Source organism: Zosterops lateralis, assembly GCF_965231275.1.
Source record: "Zosterops lateralis genome assembly, chromosome: 4".
NCBI lineage: Eukaryota > Metazoa > Chordata > Aves > Passeriformes > Zosteropidae > Zosterops > Zosterops lateralis.
In genome coordinates, this window is record NC_139765.1 from 65,888,954 (window position 1) to 65,908,153 (window position 19,200).

Consider the following 19,200-nt stretch of genomic DNA (forward strand, 5'->3'; position numbering starts at 1 on the left):
CTTCAGCAGAGTTCAAGTCTGCCCCATGTAAGACAGGGAAAGTTTATTCACCACTTCTCATTATCATCTCAGAGACTTGTCCATTGTAAGCCAGAATTATTTATTCTGCTGCTTTGGGGGTGTTCATGGAGAAGGAAGAGATGAAGAAAAGTCTAACCAAGAAAACGTTACACTGCAAAGAAAATGGACAAAAATCCTCCCTTTCAGAAGTAAACGATTGTTTCTGCTCTTGTTTTGTGAGCAACTTTCCATCCAAAAGTGGGATGGAAACTGAGGTGGCCAGACCATTTTGTGCTCCAGCTAATACAGTGTTTGAGATCAAGAAAAACAGGCAAGGCTGCATCACTTTGGCCTGTCTCATATGGACTCTTTTTTTTTTTTTTCCTTTGAAACATTCCATTTGCTGTTCAAGCCAAGACAAGAAAAGAAACATTTTTAACCTTATGGGTCTGACATAAGCCTACAAAATTAAATAGCCAGGAGTAAAGTGAGGCAGGTTTTACAGTTCTTAAGAGGCTACCCTTTGTTCCTTCCTGAAGAGTACATTATAGCCAGGGAAAACTTTCCAAGCTGAAAGCAAACAGGCAAGAGCAGATTCAACTGCCTTTATTTGAACTGAAATCCAGGCAGGTCAGGACCACATGGTACTAAATACTCTACAAATAAAGAGTAAGTATCAATACCTTCCCTGATGAGCTTACATCTAGGAAGATAAAACAAACAGAAGATGGGTGGAAGAAAAGTCTGTGTAATCACAGAAATATAGTACAGTCAGCCCTAGAGCTGCTTAGACTTGAGCTTCCAGACCCCAAGTCTTTTGGAGCAATAAATAAAATGTGCCAGACACTATTTGCAGACTGTGAGACAAAGCAGCCTGGCACAGCTTCTGCCTATACAACTAAGCATTCATCCCCTTCAAAGCCAAGTGGTCTCATCCGTATTGTCTCCTGGGAGCCCTTGCATCCCCCCAGTTACAATCAGGCAGTTTGGAAATATGCTCCTTGACAAGAGCAAAAACCAGCCCAGTGAACACTCTAACAAATATCACAGGCCAGTGCAGGCCAACACAGTCCTCTGGCCTTGGTTAACTTACAAATACAGATGAGACTCATCTGTCTCCCCCGTGATCAGCTTCAGAGTCCCTGCGCTCACAAGGGAAATGTGCCACTAAAGCCATCAGCCAGTGACAGAGCCAGAAAAACATCCCATCAAGTTTTGGCACTTAAAAAATACTGCCTTTCATTGTGTAATTCCTGTGGAAAATACAAGACGTGGCAAAACCTTGCAAAATATTTCAACAGCGTGAATACACATCAGAATGTGGCTAACACAGCCATCAGGTAGAAATCAGAAAAGGAAGGGGGTTCTAGGTTTTGTTAGCATGTGGACAGATAAGTTACAGGTGAACTCTTTGGAAATTTAACACTTTTTTTCTTTTCTTTTTTTTTTTTAAGGTAATGTTAGACTAAAATATCAGCTGCTTTTTCGTGATCACTGAAGCCATTTTCAGAATAGCTTTGACAAAACTGGAAAGAAACAGCAGGGAGCTGATATCCGCTAGAGTGCACACAAGTGTCCTCCTAGGAGGTGCTGCTGGTTTTAGAGCAGAAGTTCACTGACTTCTTCACAGATGTGCTTAGTTCACCCCCCATGAGACAGCAACCTCAAAAGAGAGGGGATAAAAGCCATGCAGACAGGACTGTGACAGGGGGACATTACCGATCTCCAGTGCTTGTCACAGTCCTCATGCCACATGTCACCACCTCTTCCCTTTGCCAGAGGACCCATCCATGGAGCCCATCTCAGCTGCAGTCAGCACTGGCTTATTTATTATAAACACCTGACATTCAGTGCTGCTGTGCCTGCTGGAAATGGATCTGCAGGACTGAGGACAGAAGGTTTATGATGAAATGAGAGTAGAAATGGGAAATAACCTTTTCAGATGGCAAGGTTACAGACACAGAAAGGTATGTCATGAGTCTCTTGTTCTCTTCCACAAGCTCAGAAGGAGGGATTAAGAACTGATCAGTTAAGAAACTAAAAAAATTATTGCCAGCATGTCTTGTCATATTCATATGAGATGCCTATTTTTTTAAAATTAATTCATATGAAAGAAAAACTAAAACAAAAAAAATAATCAGCATGGATCTTGGAAGAAAGAATTTCAAGAAGTATTCTATGTCAAAGAACAGCCCTTCTGCCAACCAGCTGTTGAGGGTTTTTTAACAATTTTTGAGAGCTGAGCAGCTTCTTTTCTTTTTACTATTCCAGAAGCCTTGGGAATGTTTCTCTTCTAATTTTGAGGCCAGTCACAAGCTGGGAATTCTTTTCCCAATGTGTGAGTGGGAATGATATGACAGGAGACTACACAACTGCTTACCTCTTCTCCTGCTGCTTGCTATTTGCCTAACTCTTCCAGAAAGCAATGGCAGAAACGTTTTCATGGGTTTATTTGGATCTGTAGAAACCAAAGACTCAGCCTCCCTACATGTATTTATAAAGACTTCTGCAGAACAGAAGGACTTTGTTTAGTACAAAGAAACTGAAACTGAGAGCCACCAGTTTGTCTGATACAAAAAGGAGTGTCACTCATACAGTTCTTGGCACTTGCACCTCCAGGGATGCTTTAAATAGAAAAAGACTTATACAAAACGATATTTCAAATTTAGATGGATCAACGGTTTGAAAATTCACTCAATTTCTCTTGAAAAGCATCTGAGAACTGGTGCTACAGATCCAATGCTCTGCTTTCACGAGAAACATTTCCTCAGTGGCCATGGACTTGTCCATTTCCCCTTCCAACCTCCACTGTGCAAACCCATCAAACTGATTGCAAGGAACTGTTAATTACCTCTAACTGTGCAAGAGCAAACCACTGCCACCTTCATGATTCCAAGATGAATGAAAATATTCCTACCTCATTTCTGAGGTCTCTAACATACTTCCTAATTTCTTTCATCAGTTTCCACTCATGTTTTTTCTACATAGCAAATAGTCTCGTGAGGCTCTGTATGCAGATGAACTTTAGCAGTGAAGGCAATAATACCCTACTTTTGTTGTGCATTGCACTTGCACGCCTCAAAAGCTGCCTGCATCATTTGTTAAGCTGTTTTGCTTAATGTAATCCTACCTGGTGCGACATGAGCAGTTGGTGCTGTTTCACAAGGGAAAAAACTTCTGCAAATGCCTGGACTATCGCAGTTACTGCTGCAACTGAAATTTGGTCTGATTGCTTTGCTTCACTTCCAATTTTTTGACTGCTCTTTTGCTATTAAATCTTGGAAAGCCTTCAAAATAAAAATGATAAAATCCTGAACATCACAAAAGATGCCTTCTTCCACACACTTGTACATCATCTTTGGCCCACTTCCTGATTCGAGCAATTACAGCTCCCTGCACACTGCCCATGCATACAAGGCTTTGTATGATGTGTCATTTAATTCAGAAAATTACAGCAACTTAGTGCAGGAACCCTATGGTAGACAGTAGAGCAATTCAATGCTAAAACACTGTTAGGTCTCTGTATGGTTTTTCTTGAACGATGTTACACAGCTGATCTATTTTTATGCATTATTTACACTGGGACAGTGCCTGGAGGCCAGGGCAGGACCCCAAAGTGCTGCACATACTATCAAGTAGGATGCAAGGGCCTCTCCTCCCTACAGCCTGTAGTCTAAATACATACTGAATGAGACCAGATGGAGGAAACAGTTGGAGGAAAAAGTGAGACAGTTGTTAGTAAGAGTGACAGGCAGAGCACAACAGCTACTGGGCAATGTACAGGCAATGTGCAGCTCCAACCATTGTCGTCTGTTTTATCCCTGTCCTTGGTATCATGTGTTTTTGCAACCTGCAGTGACTTATGGACAAACACTCATACACAGAGTGGTTCTCTGCATGTCTGAAGCTCTGGGCACTTGAAACATCTTTTGCTGCCCACCGATTTAGGGCACAGAGTGGGTGATGTGAAATAACAGGTTTAGAGTGACCCATGGGAGGATTATGACTTTGGGGTGTCAAGGGAGCCCAGAAGGCAGCTGATCTCAGTGCAGTTCACATAATCTGTCTTTATTCCCTTACACATTGCCTGCAGCAGGAACAGCCATGAGTCTTTATGGTGTCCAGGAGCACAAGCCTTAATTGGAACACAGGCTGTCCAGGGAACCAGCAAGGGGTGCACCTCCCACCCTCACCAAGTCTCACTTTGGTTGAAGATGGGCTTTTAAGCTCATAGCCTTGTGACTCAAATAGATTTCTTAAATTAGTTATTCTACCTCTTGATCAGAGTCAGGACTGCTTTACAGATAAAATCTCCACTGTGTTTGGGTGCTCTGTGCAAATCCTAAATGTCCCTCTAAGTTCTTAGGACTGTTCAGCTCTGATTTCCAAAGCAATAGTGTCGGGTCTGCAAGGTCAAGTAAAAACAATAAACATAAATTCCTGAAAACACTTCCGAATTGAGCACATTGTAGACGTTCCCAAGGATACACATCTAGTCCAGTATCACAGTGGAAATCCAGAGGCTCTCTGACACCAGGTCCCTGTCCCTGAAGCGACTGATTGCTCACACATCCCTGTCTCTTCATCACTAGATGAGCCAGAAAGAAGGGCTGAACAGTGAAGGGACCCTCCCATTCCCTGCAGAGCCAGGCAAGTAGGGAAGCAACAAGCAGTTGTGAGGGAAGTCAGATTCCAGCTGTGTGAAGGTGAGCTCTGGAGAGGCTGGAGGTGGGAGCTATAAAACGAGAGGGACAAAGCCTGGAAGCAGCCATCTCCTTTCAAAAGTGCAAATCAAAAAGAGTGAACTACTCACAAAGTCACTGCAGGGTAATGAATTTGACAGTATAAGGAGGGAAGGACTGTGACACTGAGCCACACCAACAACAGGATAAACTAATTAAGCTCCTCTTTCTTTGAAGTGAGAACTTGTGCCACTGCATGGCTCAACAGAGACCTCAGACAGGTCATCCTGGTCTTCCTCATGAATCAGCATTGCCTAACTTTCCCTCAGATCCCAGGCATCCTACAGCTGCTTTACACATGGACCTCTAGCAGCCCCTTTAGAAGCTCTCAAAATTTTTGTAACTCTTCTCTTAGCAACTTTAATTTTCCCACATTTTTTTTCTTTAAATTCACAATGCCCATAACTGCATTTCCTCTGAGGATCAGTTCTTTTCAGAGACAGCAACCACCTCGAGCTAACACAGTATTTCCAACTACTCAGGCTGTTGTATGAAAGCAAGAGCCATCAGGAGTAAGTTGCCAAAAGAGCTTAGCTCCCATTTAGTTACTAAGGTCTGGATTTTCAAGTGCAGTGTTAGGTAACATGGGACATGTAGGCTGTACATGATACAACATTTTTAGTAATATATAGCACAGTAGCATTTCTTGGGATATTGCTAGTCTGTGTAAGGACTGATTCAATGAAAGACAAAAAATGGGAGCTCTATTGTGTAGTTAGATATTAATAAAAGACTTCCTGAATGTTTTACAAGAAATAAAAAGAAGAGAACACAAGTTCTTTGAGGTGGTTTCTGTAATTGTTTTAAAAGAACATTTCAGCAAACACATCCAATAAAGATTTTTCCCCCTTTAAAATCAAGCTGAGTTGATTTTATTTGATCCTTATATTCTTAAGATAACATTCATCTTGCCTAATTTCAGCCATCTAAAATTCAGGCATTATCCTGGCTCCATGTCAGAGAGGTTGGAGACAGGCATGGCCAAGTTAATTCATCCCCTGGCTCAGATACTGCACTGCCCCTGGGAGCACCTCATCCTGCACAGAAACCAGAGGAAGATTAGAGGACCATCTCATACTTCAGATAAGTGAAATAAATCTCATCTTAATTAGCTTTTCCACCCACTGTACTTGCATCATTACAACATCTGAACATCCCTGCTTTCCAAACCTGTAATCCTCACACTCTTTCTGTGATAAATGGTCATTTTCACTCATTTACACACACACACAGCTGAGGCAGGTAGATAGAGGCCAAGTTTTAGACTTGCAGAGGTATTTAGAAAGTTAATTGTCTAAATTAGGTGTTTTTCAATCAGCTGAGAAATACTCAGTGATGTAGACAAAGCAGTGGCAGTTGGGTGCCCTTAGGAATTTGCCAGGATCTAAGCAGAACTGACTTGCCTTAAGGACATATGTCATGGAATTAACCTCCAGGTCTCCTGAGCTGCTGTCCTAACCTTTGGAATGTCCTTAACATCAAGCAAATCCTCTGCTGTTTTTTGAATAAAACTTTTGAAGTATTTACAGTCATGTCTTCTTCTCTGTCAAACTAACAAGCTGTGCACACTCAAAGCCTTTCATTCATCCTCATAAATCAAACCTGACTCCAAGCCTCCCTTCTCACTTTTATAGGTCTTCCCTAAGCTATCCTTAGATCTTAACTCAGCAGTAAGAGCATAGTGGGGCCAAAATTCCAGGATTTTTAGGTGTTACTGTGATACAACTAAACACAGGAATACCAGCACAGAGTTGGATCTTACACTAAAATCAGTGAGAACACTACATTTACTTCAGAGCTGAACTCTGGTATGCAGCTTCTGAGCACCCAGCATCGCAGCACAGTGCATTGACCCCATGTCTCTTGCACTTAGAGAAGTAATTGACCAAGACCTTAAATTTAAATACTTGGGGCATGTCAACACGAGAGTCCAGACACAGTAAGATGTGAATTAGCAGCACAGTGGCTGCTCTGCAATCACATCACACAGAAGAGTGTATTAGAAGGGAGCAACTTAATTTGGAAGCAACATACTTAATTTGAGCAACAGGGAGACAATTTGAGCAATTAGGGCAGACACCCTGTGACAGGCCCTGCAGAGCCAGTGTGAGGAAGATACCACTCCGCACAGTTATTCCAGTTGAACAGTAGCTGACTCCCAAACTTTATCAGTCCAGAGCAGGCTTCAGCACTGGGTGATACGAGCTGCTTAGAACAACCTTGGGGAGAACTGCTGAATGCTGAGCATGTCCTGTGACTTGCCTGGAACTTGCACCTGGGTTGTAATATGGGTCAGTTTATAAAACAGACTCTATTCTTTTCATCTGGTAAGATCTTCTTTTTGGCAATTATCTCATTAAAGCGAAACAGAAAATCCAGTTTCTGGAGAGAAGGAGGTGTCAGCCCCAGATTATTCAAGCAAATGACAAGATAAAAAAACTGTTTTTGATACTAAACAAATGCAGTTCTCCCCTTCTAGGACTGCTGCCTTGATCCCTAACTAATCAAAACAATCCTGTATCAACCTTGAATTATCAGAGTCTAACCATGTTCTGTTTTCAGAACCCATGAGCAGAGTATGGACAGCTTGTGGGAAACACACAGGTAAAGTACCATGCATCTTTCAAGTAAGATATTGAAATAATTATGAAAGGGTTATCCAACTTCTGATTACGAGAGGCATATTTGATCATCTCTTGTATTAACTAGACCCTCAAAACCTTACACAGTTACCTTTATATTGAATTCAGTAGCTTGTTTGTGAACTACGTCTTATTGTCCAAATTAGATTGAGTTTCTGGGGGATATCAAGGAAACAAGATTCTGCAACATCCTTTCCATTGAACTGCCTTGTCCATCTTATGAAACAGAAAAAGGTAAATCTCCTACAGCAATATAAGAAAGTTCTGCCCAATCACCCAGCTTCAGAACAATGAAACATATTTGTTCTGTGTCAGGGTTTCCAACCTGTCTTGCAAATCACCAGAGGAACAAATTACTCCAGAGTTTTACACACACCAGAGAATCCCACACAGCACCACATCTCTGTAGGGGAATGAAGAGTAAGTGCTGAGGCAGCAAACACTGCCAAAAGCTCAAATGCCTATTTTGGGACTTTCTCCCAGCCTAACAGAAAAGCAGGAGGTGGAAATGACTGCTACACAAGAAAAGACACCCATGGGACTGAGGTCACATCTTCAACTTGAGATGTCCAAAAAGAGCTCTGAGCAATTGCTGCAGCCCTCACAGCATAGCTGGGTTTTCCTTCTGAGCAGTGGCGCACACAGGCTAAGTCTGGGACAATTAATATAATATAATATAATATAATATAATATAATATAATATAATATAATAGCAGCTCAGACCCATCAGTGAGATCTAGTAAAACAAGCTGGAAAAAAGCTACTGATCTTCTGTGAGAGAATACTGGAGACACTGACTGAGGATCCTGAATCCTGAGCACAAGGCCCACAGAGTCTTGGTGTCTCTTCAGAACAAACTTTTTGCTCACTGTCAATCACTAATTTCCCCATCCTCCATCAGCACCTTTTCAACCTTTCTAACTGCTTGTGTTCACATCTCTTCTCCCATGTGGCTCAAACCAGAATGAAGAGAATCAGCACAATTTAAACAAGGTCATGCTTTCCAAGCATCCAACCAGTATTTTGCTGAGAAAAGAATGAAAACAAATTGTTCACTGCCTACTGCAAGGCCTTGTGAGATTTCCCCAGGGCCACCACAACAGACCACTGTAATCTCTGCTGATGCTTGCACTGAAGATAACAATGCTGCTTCTTATCAAAGCCACTGTGTCCCAGTTATTCTGGCCTTACACACTATTTCTCTTATAAAGATGAGTGCAGCACTTCACAGATTGTCTAATACTTTATCTCGAAGATGTCAAATCCCACTTTCCATTGTGTCATGTTGAATTCCTGGATGGAAAATAAAACATGACAAATCCACACACACGTTCCAAAATGCTTTTCTCACATCACTTCTGTGGCATTTACCTTGTTTGTAGGGAAAGGAAGGAAGGAAAGCACAGAAAGGATGGAAAGTAATTTTTTTTTTTAAACACCATTTACTAGAACAGATTTTATTACCCATAAATAATGGTGGTAACCAAGGATAAAAATAGAAATTAAGCCTGTCTTCACTAAGAAAATGACTATCTATATTTCATCACTGACCAACTGCAGAGCAGCTGTGCCTGTGATATCAATGTTATCACAAAGGAATTTCTACCATTGTCGTGAAAACCTGGCACAGGACCCGAAACCTGTCTGAATTCTCTCCTTTTAACAGTTTAACACCCCACATGTCAGATTACTACAGCAGAGCACCCCTGGGGAGGGAGAGATTTTCATCATGTCAGGACCATTTCTGGGAATTGACAGGATACAGGGAAACTATGCCTGAAGCTTTTACAAAAGCACAAGAGAGAGTTTAACTGTAGGAAGGAGATGAAATTTCAGAGGGGAGTTTGGGAGCAGGAGCAGATTGTCCTGTGACTTGAAACCACCTGGAGAACTGCTACTGCTCAAAGGTGAGGATGGTCAATTCCTGTTAGGAAAGACCATATGCCACAGGACATGCTGGCACTCGCACAGACCCGGCACAGTGGAAAAAAAAAAAAAAGATAAACCACACAGAATCACACCTTGGCTTTTAAAAGGAAGACAATAATTGCATTCTGCTTTTTTCTTTTTTTCTCTTGCTTTGAAAGCAGATGTTTGGGATTGAGACAAACTTCCTGCACTGTTTGCTGTACAAACCTTCTGCTTTTTTGTCAGGCTGTGAAAAGCCAGAGAAATTGGCACTGGAGCTTTCAGTGGTGTGTATTGTGCCTCAGTATTCATTCTTCATCCTTACACATCAGTGTACAACAGCAACAAACAGAGAAGAAAACCAATCCTTCCATCATTCCCTCACTTAAGGAGTCAAAGCACAGTAACTCATCTTTCACCAGGCAGGGAAGATTTGATTTTAAGTACCATTGAGGAGATAACTGTCTGTGTTACGAGTTTCATAATGGTGCTCGTGTTGCCATTTAGGAGAGTAATGAGCTGTAGCAAAGTCACAGGAAGCAAAGGACACAGGAGCTTCAGTCTCCTGAGGACAGCACAGCAATTTATCTGTACTTGGAAGTGTAAAACTCTTTAGGGGAAAAAAAAAAAAAAAAAAAAAAAAAAAAAAACCACACCTAAAAACCAAATCACAGATATGTGAATTTGTAGACAGATACCTTAAGAAAATCAGCCCATTTCCCCCTTCAAATAAATTTTATTATGTGACTTTAATAAATCAGCCTAAGCAGTTTACAATTACTTTATCTAAGGACAGAAAATCTTTCCATGTGAAAACTCCTTTAACTTCACTGAAAGTTGCACAGGTTGGGATATTATACTGGGGAAAGTATTTTTTGCCATAAATCCATTTTACTGTTTTTTTCAAGTTGAGGCAGCTTTATGAGATGAAATATATCTGCTTTTTTGTAGATGTCACTAGAGGACTCTAAACACAAATTGTAACTCCAAAACAAACCTGTTCACTGCAAACGGTATTACCCAGGACATTCATCTTAAAAAGACAGACAGCACAGAGGAGCACAGCTAAATGCACCTGGCTTTTCTAGAAAGAGCACTTAAAAGACCCCTGGACTGAACAATGTTAGTAACTTCCTTAGATGCATCAATTCTTTTACTTTTTCCTAAGTTATGTGGAGGTGACATTCCAAAAATTACATCAAGTCAGCTTTTCCTTAAAGCTTTGAGTTCAATTTGCAAAATAATAAATTGAGTCTTTTAAAATAAACACCTTGGATTTCATGAGGTCTGAGAAAACCTCACTTCTGACAAGATTACAGATTGTATAAGGCATCAGATCAACTGACCACAATGATTCAGACTGTAGTTATGTAAAGCATCCTTGCCTATTAAAGCAGTTTTAGGAAAAAAATCAGATTAATAGCAAGAGATTTATGATATTAACTGACCCTTCAGGCAGCCAAGTTCAGCCTTAAAGACCAGGATAGAACTGCCTTTTTCTGTTTGCAGGCTTTACATGTATCCACCCCTGCCCACAGGGTGCACACACAACAGAGCTGTGACTGCTCCGTGCCTGTGGTGCTCTGCCCACCTCACCTGCAGGGCTGGGATGGGCTCCAAGTGTGCCCAGCTCTCCCATAGACTGAAAGGAGAAGATCCACCTCTCCCAACACCTTTTATCAGCAGCTCCAGGGTCAGTGTGCTCCTTTGGGAATAGACAGGAATGGTCTTCTTGATTAATTGAATGATTAATTCAATGGTGTAGCTCAGTACCAAGTAGGAAATATCAGCACTGATACCAAAATGTTAATTGGGGCAGATTCAGTAAAAGAAGTCTTATCCCTGGAAGATGGTGCAGCACTTGTGCAAAGCCAGGCTCTTTCTGTTGGGCCTGACAATGGTGCATTCACAGAAATGTGGAACAGGGATGGCTGAGAAAGCCACACTCCTGAACACCAGCAACACCACTGCTCTGACCCACACCCGGGAAACTCCCCTTCCAGCTCACCTCAGCACTGAGCCACTGAAATATGTGCTACAGATTTCTTCTACAATTTAGTTTTTATTTTAAGTATCAGAAGTAAAGGACTGACCCTGCTCATGTCTGTCTGCTTTGAGAGCTCATTGCTGAGGATGCCAAATGAGTCCCATGGCAGGGGCTTGGAAATTGATGATCTTCAAGGTCCCTTCCAACCCAACCATTTTATGATTCTATGATGTCTGATGGGCCCCTCCGAACACTACTTGTACATAGCTAATAAATCATAAAAGCTTCTCTGAATGAGAAAAGGCTCACTGCTTCTAACTAATGACTATATAAGAACACAAGTGACAAATTTGTTCCTGTGTCTTCTCTGATTTCTATCAAACAAAAATGGAACTACAGAGAGATATAACATACAATTGCTCTATTAGTAGGACATAATATAATAGCAGCTTTGAAGATTTATTTATGTTTTTCATAAAGGTTTTCAAGCACCTGCTTAATAAAAGGAAATACCACATGAAATTAAGTAAAGGATTTATTTAAAGGTAATTTATGTGCAGGTGGGACCCTTTTTCACAAGATAAGATAATGGATATGAGAATGCTACATTTTGCAAAGCCACAGATTATGACAGTGCAGAGAACTTTACAGTTAGACTGGGTCTTACTGTAAATCTTGGAGAAAATGAACTGCACTTGCAAGAGCCTATTACTACCTGTCATTGCCCTTTATTTTATTTCCATCTCTCAGAGTGGAGCTCTCTGAATACCCAAAGATGTTATGAGCACTTTTCCTTTATTAAACTATTCTAAAGCCTTTTAGTATAAGCCTTCATGAAACCTCACACATATGCATTATAAAATTACAGGGAATAAGTTCCATATGAAAAATTCATCATATTTCTTCTTACTATTTTTTAGCAGAGATTCTGACATTAAGCATGAGAGCAACAGACATTGTTTTAATTCTTCATTGTGGAAGGGGAAAAAATCAACTTTTTGCTTTTGGTTAAGAAAGAATTTTTTACATACTCCCTCTATGCAGTCTCCCCCTTGCAAAACCAAAAAAGGATTTTTAGACAGACAAAAAATAACCACAATTATATGGAGTGTGTCATTGATAAATTCCAGGGGAATATAACAAGCTAGGTAGGCACATACCATTAGATCTAGCTGTTCAAAATCTTAAATTCTAGCCAAGATTAAGTTGGACTATTTGACCACACCAGCCCTCGAGGCTGCATTTAACTTTTAAAAGGCTCAATCTCACTCTAGGCTTAGACTTGAGGAAAGCAACTCTTTCAAGAGAGCATTTTACACAGGAGCCTATCTTTAAACATGTGCTTAAGTCTCTTGAAGTCACTAAGTACAGACAGACTGAGAACAGGCCCAAGTCTTTTATTTTATGACAGCCACAGTTTTGTATAATTTTAGTTAATCCTGGGTTTTCTGTTCTCAGTGCATTTAGTCGTCAGTTGTGCTGACACAAGATGAGATCAGACTTGGTACTACACTGTCTTCAGGAATTTTGGAAGAGGATGTTCCAGGAAAATGGGTAACTTCTCTTCTGTCCATTCCCTTGGAGAAAAAAAATAAAAAAAGAAAGCAACAACAACCCAGCACGTCATTGGAGTATGTTTAGATGTTACAGAGGTTTTAGCCTCCCTTCTGCTGCATGACATCTGCTTCCTGCAAGTCCCCTGATTCTCTGACCAACTAAATTGGAAACAGTTTAATTATGGTTATTTATTTTGCTTTTAAACTGACCACATTATAAGAAAAAGCTAACACAACTCTTCTGTTTATAGCAGCACAGGAAGAAAAATATGCAAGGAACTACAGAAAAGGATAAGTGTTACTGAAAGCTGAGTAATACACACAGTGTGAAATTCATGCAGTGCAGAAAGCCCTCACCAGTTACATGTCTCCATGCACATATAAGCTCTAAAGCATGAATTTGTCTTTAGCCATACATGTTCTGAGCCATTTAGGATTTGCCCTGAAAATTAAGTTGGAAAATTAATGTCTTTAATGTCCTGTGCTGAGTCTGTTCCCAACTATCAGGGGGAACTCTCAGGTACCAACAGAGCTCTGAACATTAATCACATTTTCCAGCTACGTTGTGGGGAAATGCAATGACTTAGTTAAGGCCAGTGTAATGTCCCAGGCTTAAACTACCACACCCATCACACTGAGAGTGAATTGAGTGAACAATTCAACCCAGATGGGAATCCAGGTTCTTCTGGGTTTACTGTTATCTATTCTGCCCATTAGGTTATGTGACTTCCATAAATTATTTTGCAGTTCCCGTTAAAAGAAAATAAATCCACATGATGCTAAATGCTGCCTCCCAGCTGTTATGCAAAGTGGAATTTTGGACCACAGCTCTGCTTCCTGACTCATCCTGGATCCCCTCCATGTGACGTTGGATCCATTTAAGCTGGAGAGAGCAGAATAGAAGGACTGTGCTTTTTTTTTCTTTTTGCCTTTTTTGCTTTTTTTCTATCACCCACTGTCAGATAACACGTGCATGTTCTTGCAGCATGTGAAAAAAACATGGAAGAAAACCAACAATACCAGAGAGGGGCCTTCCTAAATACACAAGGATAGAAAGGAGAAGATAAAAGGGGCTAAAGATTTGTACAGGGATTATTTAAATAATGACTCACTGCCATTGCTAAGTTTATAAAATATATAAAACCCAGACAGAAATGTTGGGGCAGGGGGAAACTGTGCTGAGAAGTGCGACAGAGGTGCAGCACTATAAAAAAAGTTAAAAATAGCACACCCATGGAGCAAAATTTCCTTCACACATAAATACAGCCACTACACTTCACGTCTCATGCACACGGCTTCACTGTGAGCTCCTCTGTTGCTTGTTTGCAGCTGGAGAAAATCCAGAAAGCAAGGAAAACAAACACAGGGCACGTTCCCTGCGTCTGTCTGATTTCATGGCATTCAGCACACACACCTTTGGCTCTTTGCAGGGGTTAGTTAAAAAGACAAAGGGCCAAAGACAAGCCCGGCAATCCCACAGGCTGCCCTGCCAAGGGAGCGTGGTGGGAAAGCCTCCTTAACCAGCCCCAGAGGATTCCCTCGTGGAGGAAACCTCAAAGAGCACAGAGGTGGCTCAGTGGCCAATTCCAGCACCAGGGGTTTTAGCCAAAGAAATCCTGGCATGTGCTGGGAATTCAGCTGATTCCCGGCTGATGAATCAGCCTCTCTGGATCCACAGGTGACTACAGGCGTGTCTACACCACAGGGACACACAGTAAAGTGACATCTGAGATTACAGCTGATGGACTTTTAACAGCAAAAAGAACGAGTGGAAAAGCAAAACAGGGATTAGAAAAAGAATCCAGAAAGACATCATTATTTTGGCCACCCTGAGCTAACAGCAGGCTCACAGGGTGACTCCAATGATTATGGCTTTCTGCCCATTAAGCTGTAAAGATCCTGACTGTGTGGGACATTCACTCCTCTGCTTGTTTTGTGACATGTAAGAGAGGCTGAACATATACAACCCCTCTGCTAGGATCAAAATAAGGACAGGTGCTGTTGGGAGTGTTTCATCCTTTGCCTTTGCTTTTCAATACCTTGCTGTTTACATGGTTGGCTGTTTAATTATCATTACCTAATCTCTGAGTAATAAAGGTGCAGTATCCTCAAACACTTTAAAGGGCTCTTTCCCAATGAACAACATCTATTTCCATTCAACACTCTAGCTTAATTAAAACTTTGCCCCCTCCCCCAGGGCCTTTTTTCATGTAATTCAATTGCCAAATCCCAGTAGAATGTCCAGGCTTCAGCACAATTTGCATAATGAACACTGTGGTATCTACAGTGAAAACATCACCTCTCAGAAAAGCACAAAAAAAAAAAAAAAAAAAAAAAAAAAAAAAAAAAAAAAAAAAAAAAAATTGGGAGGCAGAGTAAGAGCAGAGCAATTACAATGTTTTGGAAGGTTGGTTGATGGCACAACCTGCAGCTCAGAAAGAAGCAGGCAGAGCCAGTACCTAGGAGTGGGGTCAAAAAGAGGCATCAGTCTTCTGGGGATCTGACCACAGCTACTCACCAAGACAAAGCTGAGGGCAGGAATACAACTCCAAATTAAATCTTTCTCATATTAGTCACCTCACTCAGTACTACTGAAAGGCACTTCTCCCTTCTTGGGATTATTGTCCTGAAAGCACCTACCAGCTTTTGTAATAGAAGTCATTCTTGTATTTTCAGACACAGCAGAGACTGATGAAGCTGCTATTTCCATTTCTGGCTAAAGCACCCAATGGGCAGAGCCCACACACTGACTGGAGCATTCACAACACTTCTGCCTGGTCTAGAGCACAACTCTCAGTGCTCCAGCACTGCACCTAAAGGGAGCCTGTTCTCCTGCCCACACCCTGAGAATCCCTGCTGGACCCATCCAGGCAGAAGAAGAGGGAAAGCAAATTTAGTTCCTGGATCTCAGGCTAGTCTGGATGTCTAAGCCAAAATAAAGTTCAACTAAAAGTGAAGCCAAGCTGCTCAGCCTGATCAAGGCGAAAATGCTTCAATTTATGAGACATCTCAGAGCAGGACTTGTCTTGGAAATTTTACGAAAAAGAGGTGTGGCACCTGCAGAATTTGGATATCTCTGTTTGACAGTAGGTTTACAATTATGGATTAAAACACCCCAATTCCTCTTTAGAAAACTATTTAAACACCCAACTTTCACAGAAGACCTTGGCCCTTACACTTTGCAGGAGATGATGTGCTTTTCTGGATCAAGCCCACAATAACCTAAATAAACTAATTAAAAGGCAAAGATGAAAAACCACATCAATTATACTAACGAGGACTTGAAAAACAGTATAAAAGTGTTGTACCATTAGCATTAACCACCTCTAAATGGTAAACAGCGAAATCAAGTCTCTCTTCTCATCCCCCAGATCTGCAAGTAAGAGAGAAAGTGACTTGCTACAATTATTCAAGTTCTTGCCTGCATCACTGTAAGAGACATAGACACGGTGTGAACTGCTGCTTTCTCAGCTTCGGGTCCCATCCATCTCTATTACTCTTGGACAAGCTGCCCCAATCCAAACCAAAGCGAATCTCTTTCTGAGCAGACATAGGTGGCCGCTTTGTGCTCCTGCAGCGCACTCACCCATTACCTCACGCGCTCAGGAATGTCTCCCCTCCACAACCAACAACTTTCATTTTGCAATATTCGCCGCAAAAACAGGGAGCTTTCCCACCCTGGGAGTTCCTCCAGAAAGTGAAGTGGAGGTGGTCCCTGCGAGCAGGAGATCAGGAGGACGAGCAGGACCATTGAGGAGCCCCGCGGGCACCAGGTGCTCTGCGCTCCCGGCCACGGAGCGATGCTCAGGGCTGTGCAAAAAGACTTATTGCTCAAAGGAAGGAATTCCGCCGCCGCTCCGGCAAGCAACAGTTCTGCCGAGCAGCACGGGCTGATCGTGCCCTGCTGCCCTCCCAGAGCCCGGAGCCCCCTCTGCGGAGCAGGAGCAGGAGCAGGAGCAGGCTCGGGGGCGCCGGGCTGAGCGCACCAACTCCTCTCCCATCTCGCAGCCTCCACGCCCCAAAACTAACTCCTTCTCCCCCTCCAGCCCCGAGCCCAGCCCCGGCAGAGCCCAGCCGTTCCCTGAGGCAGCCCCATCTCCCCGCTGAGAGCGAGGCAGGTGGCCCGGGGGCCGCCAGGTGCCGGCACCGCTCCGCTCCTGCCGGGGAGCGCCGAGAGGAGGCTCCGGGACGGGCAGAGGGGACGGGCAGAGGACAGGCAGAGGGGACGGGCAGAGGGGACCCAGGCACCTCCCCACACCGCCCTCCAGCCCTTCTCCGCGGCGGCAGAAAGCTCCCCAGCGGCCGGGGAGCCGGCGGTACCTGCCGGGGCCGAGAGCGGCCGGAGCGCAGCGGGCCCGGCCCGGCGCGGGGTGTCGGGGGCGTTCCGGGCGCGGGGCTCCTCCCCGGCGGCGGCGGCAGCGGCAGCGGAGGGTCTCGCTCCTTGTGCGCCGAGTGTCAGACTTTCCCTCGGCCGCCCTCCCTCCATCCATCCCGCCACCCCTTTCCACTCCCTCGCACGCACATGCACACCCCTCCAGCAAATGGGCTGCCGCCTGAGAGTGCGCCTGTGTGTCCGTGTGTCTGTCAGCGCTGCAGGCAACACCCTCCCCCGCTCTGCACCCACACCCGGCCCGCCGGACCGAGCAGTGCCCGCCTGGGCACGGCAACACCCGCCCTGACCTGAGAGCGGTGTGCCCAGCCGGGACACTGTGCCCGTGAGCCTCCCCTGCCCCACAGCCCTGTCCGGCAGTGCCGGATCTCACACACCTGCCCGGATGCACAGGAGCATCCCCACCTATCCCTGGGACCGCCGTGCGCGGTGCTGCTCCTCACCCGCAGCCTCGTGTCCGCTCACGGTGTTCCCATGGCACGTTCCCTCTGCAGGACACTGGCCTGGGGACTGACCGAGTAAAAAGCCAGCTGGCCACAGTCACTGATAAGTGGCCCGGAGCTCAGGGCTGGTGCACATATAAGAGTTTGTCTGTGTGCAGAACTGTAGCTGGCAGGGACACATCTATCTGCCTTGGCATTTATTTGTTTTGCCCCTGGAATGTGCCACACTGGTGGTTCCCCGGCTTTCGCAGGCTGCAGACCACTTCCTAAGGGAGAATTTCTCTGCTGGACCAGCCCACTCCCACAGCAAACCATTCTCTCCAAGACATTTCCTCCTGCGGCTGCCCGAGGAAGAGCCTTCCTGCCCACAGGCTGAGAGCCACTGCACACATGGCACAGGCAGCATCAGACACTTCCAGACCAGACACACTGGGCTCCTTTCAAGAGCCGTGTTTCCCTCAGTGAAGGGCTCAGATTGAAAGCCTTCAGCTGGCAGCTCAGCCGTGGAACAGATCCCGACTGTTGCTCCCGTGAAATAACAGCAGAACCAAAGAAATCCAGAAAAATATATTGGAGTTTCCACCGTGTAACTCACCTCAGCAGAACTTCATCCTCACCCACCATTCACACAGAAGTCAGATGGGTGGTCTGGATATAGAGGGCAGGAGATAAATAAGAGGAGTTTTTTAGGTTCACCAAAAGTCAACTTTACACCTTTTGCCTACGTTTTTTTTAAACAGTTTGTTACTACAGTACCAAACTGACATTGTTTTTTATAAATTCTACACACGCAAATACAGACTGTACTTATCTACATGTGTTTTATATTCCCAAAAGACAAACGGAGGAATTTGAACATAGGTTCACTGTTGACTTCTGCTGTTTAAGGCCTTAAAAAAAAAAAAAGAGATTTTATAATGAATTTCCACATTTCTATCATTATCACTGATAAAACTTTCCATTGCTTTAATGCCCACATGGCACTGCTTAATACAACTATAATTGGGATCACTGTTATGCATATTTAAGCCCAGTTTGTGTTTTGAATTTCTGCGGAATAATTCTTGCACTTTACCTTGTTCCCACTCCCTGAAGATCACAGGCACTCTGCTGATAACCCCCTTTCTGCAGCTGAAGAAGCTCAGCAAACAGAAAATGAGGAGCAGGTTGGTGGAGGAAAAATCCTTGTGGGACTTTTGGGGTTTTTTTCAAGCATTTATTAGAACTATGGAATAGCAGTTTGAGGTACTCTGAGAACATGAATCCTGATAAAAAGAAAAGGTGCTGCAAAGTTCTATTTGCTTCATGTTCTGGAGATGTTTCAGGCTCCTGTGAAAAAGAAATCATCATGAATGTCTCATTTTCTCATTTGTGGAATAAGTCTACAGACTGAGAAATGTAGAAGGGGGAAACAAATGTTTTGGAAACAGTTTTCTTTTAGCAGCCTAGGGGATGGGGTTGGAATAAATAGCAGAAGATTTATCTTTCAAGAGTTATAAAACCGAATTTGTGAAATTGAAGCTCTGAATGAA

The 19,200-nt window shown here is 43.3% G+C and overlaps 1 protein-coding gene across 3 annotated transcripts in view; it reads right to left on the minus strand.

Annotated features, from left to right (window-relative positions):
* The window catches only part of SEMA3D (semaphorin 3D), a 133,856-nt gene extending 116,182 nt beyond the window's left edge, over nt 1-17,674 (minus strand). For 2 of the 3 annotated variants that reach the window (XM_083860277.1, XM_083860275.1), the window contains exon 1: nt 17,156-17,366. The gene's annotated coding sequence lies outside the window, so the exon portion shown is untranslated. Of the gene's footprint in view, nt 1-17,155; nt 17,367-17,630 lie in introns of those variants that run through there. The other variant, XM_083860276.1, reaches the window with a different exon arrangement.
* Between the last annotated feature and the right edge of the window lie 1,526 nt (nt 17,675-19,200).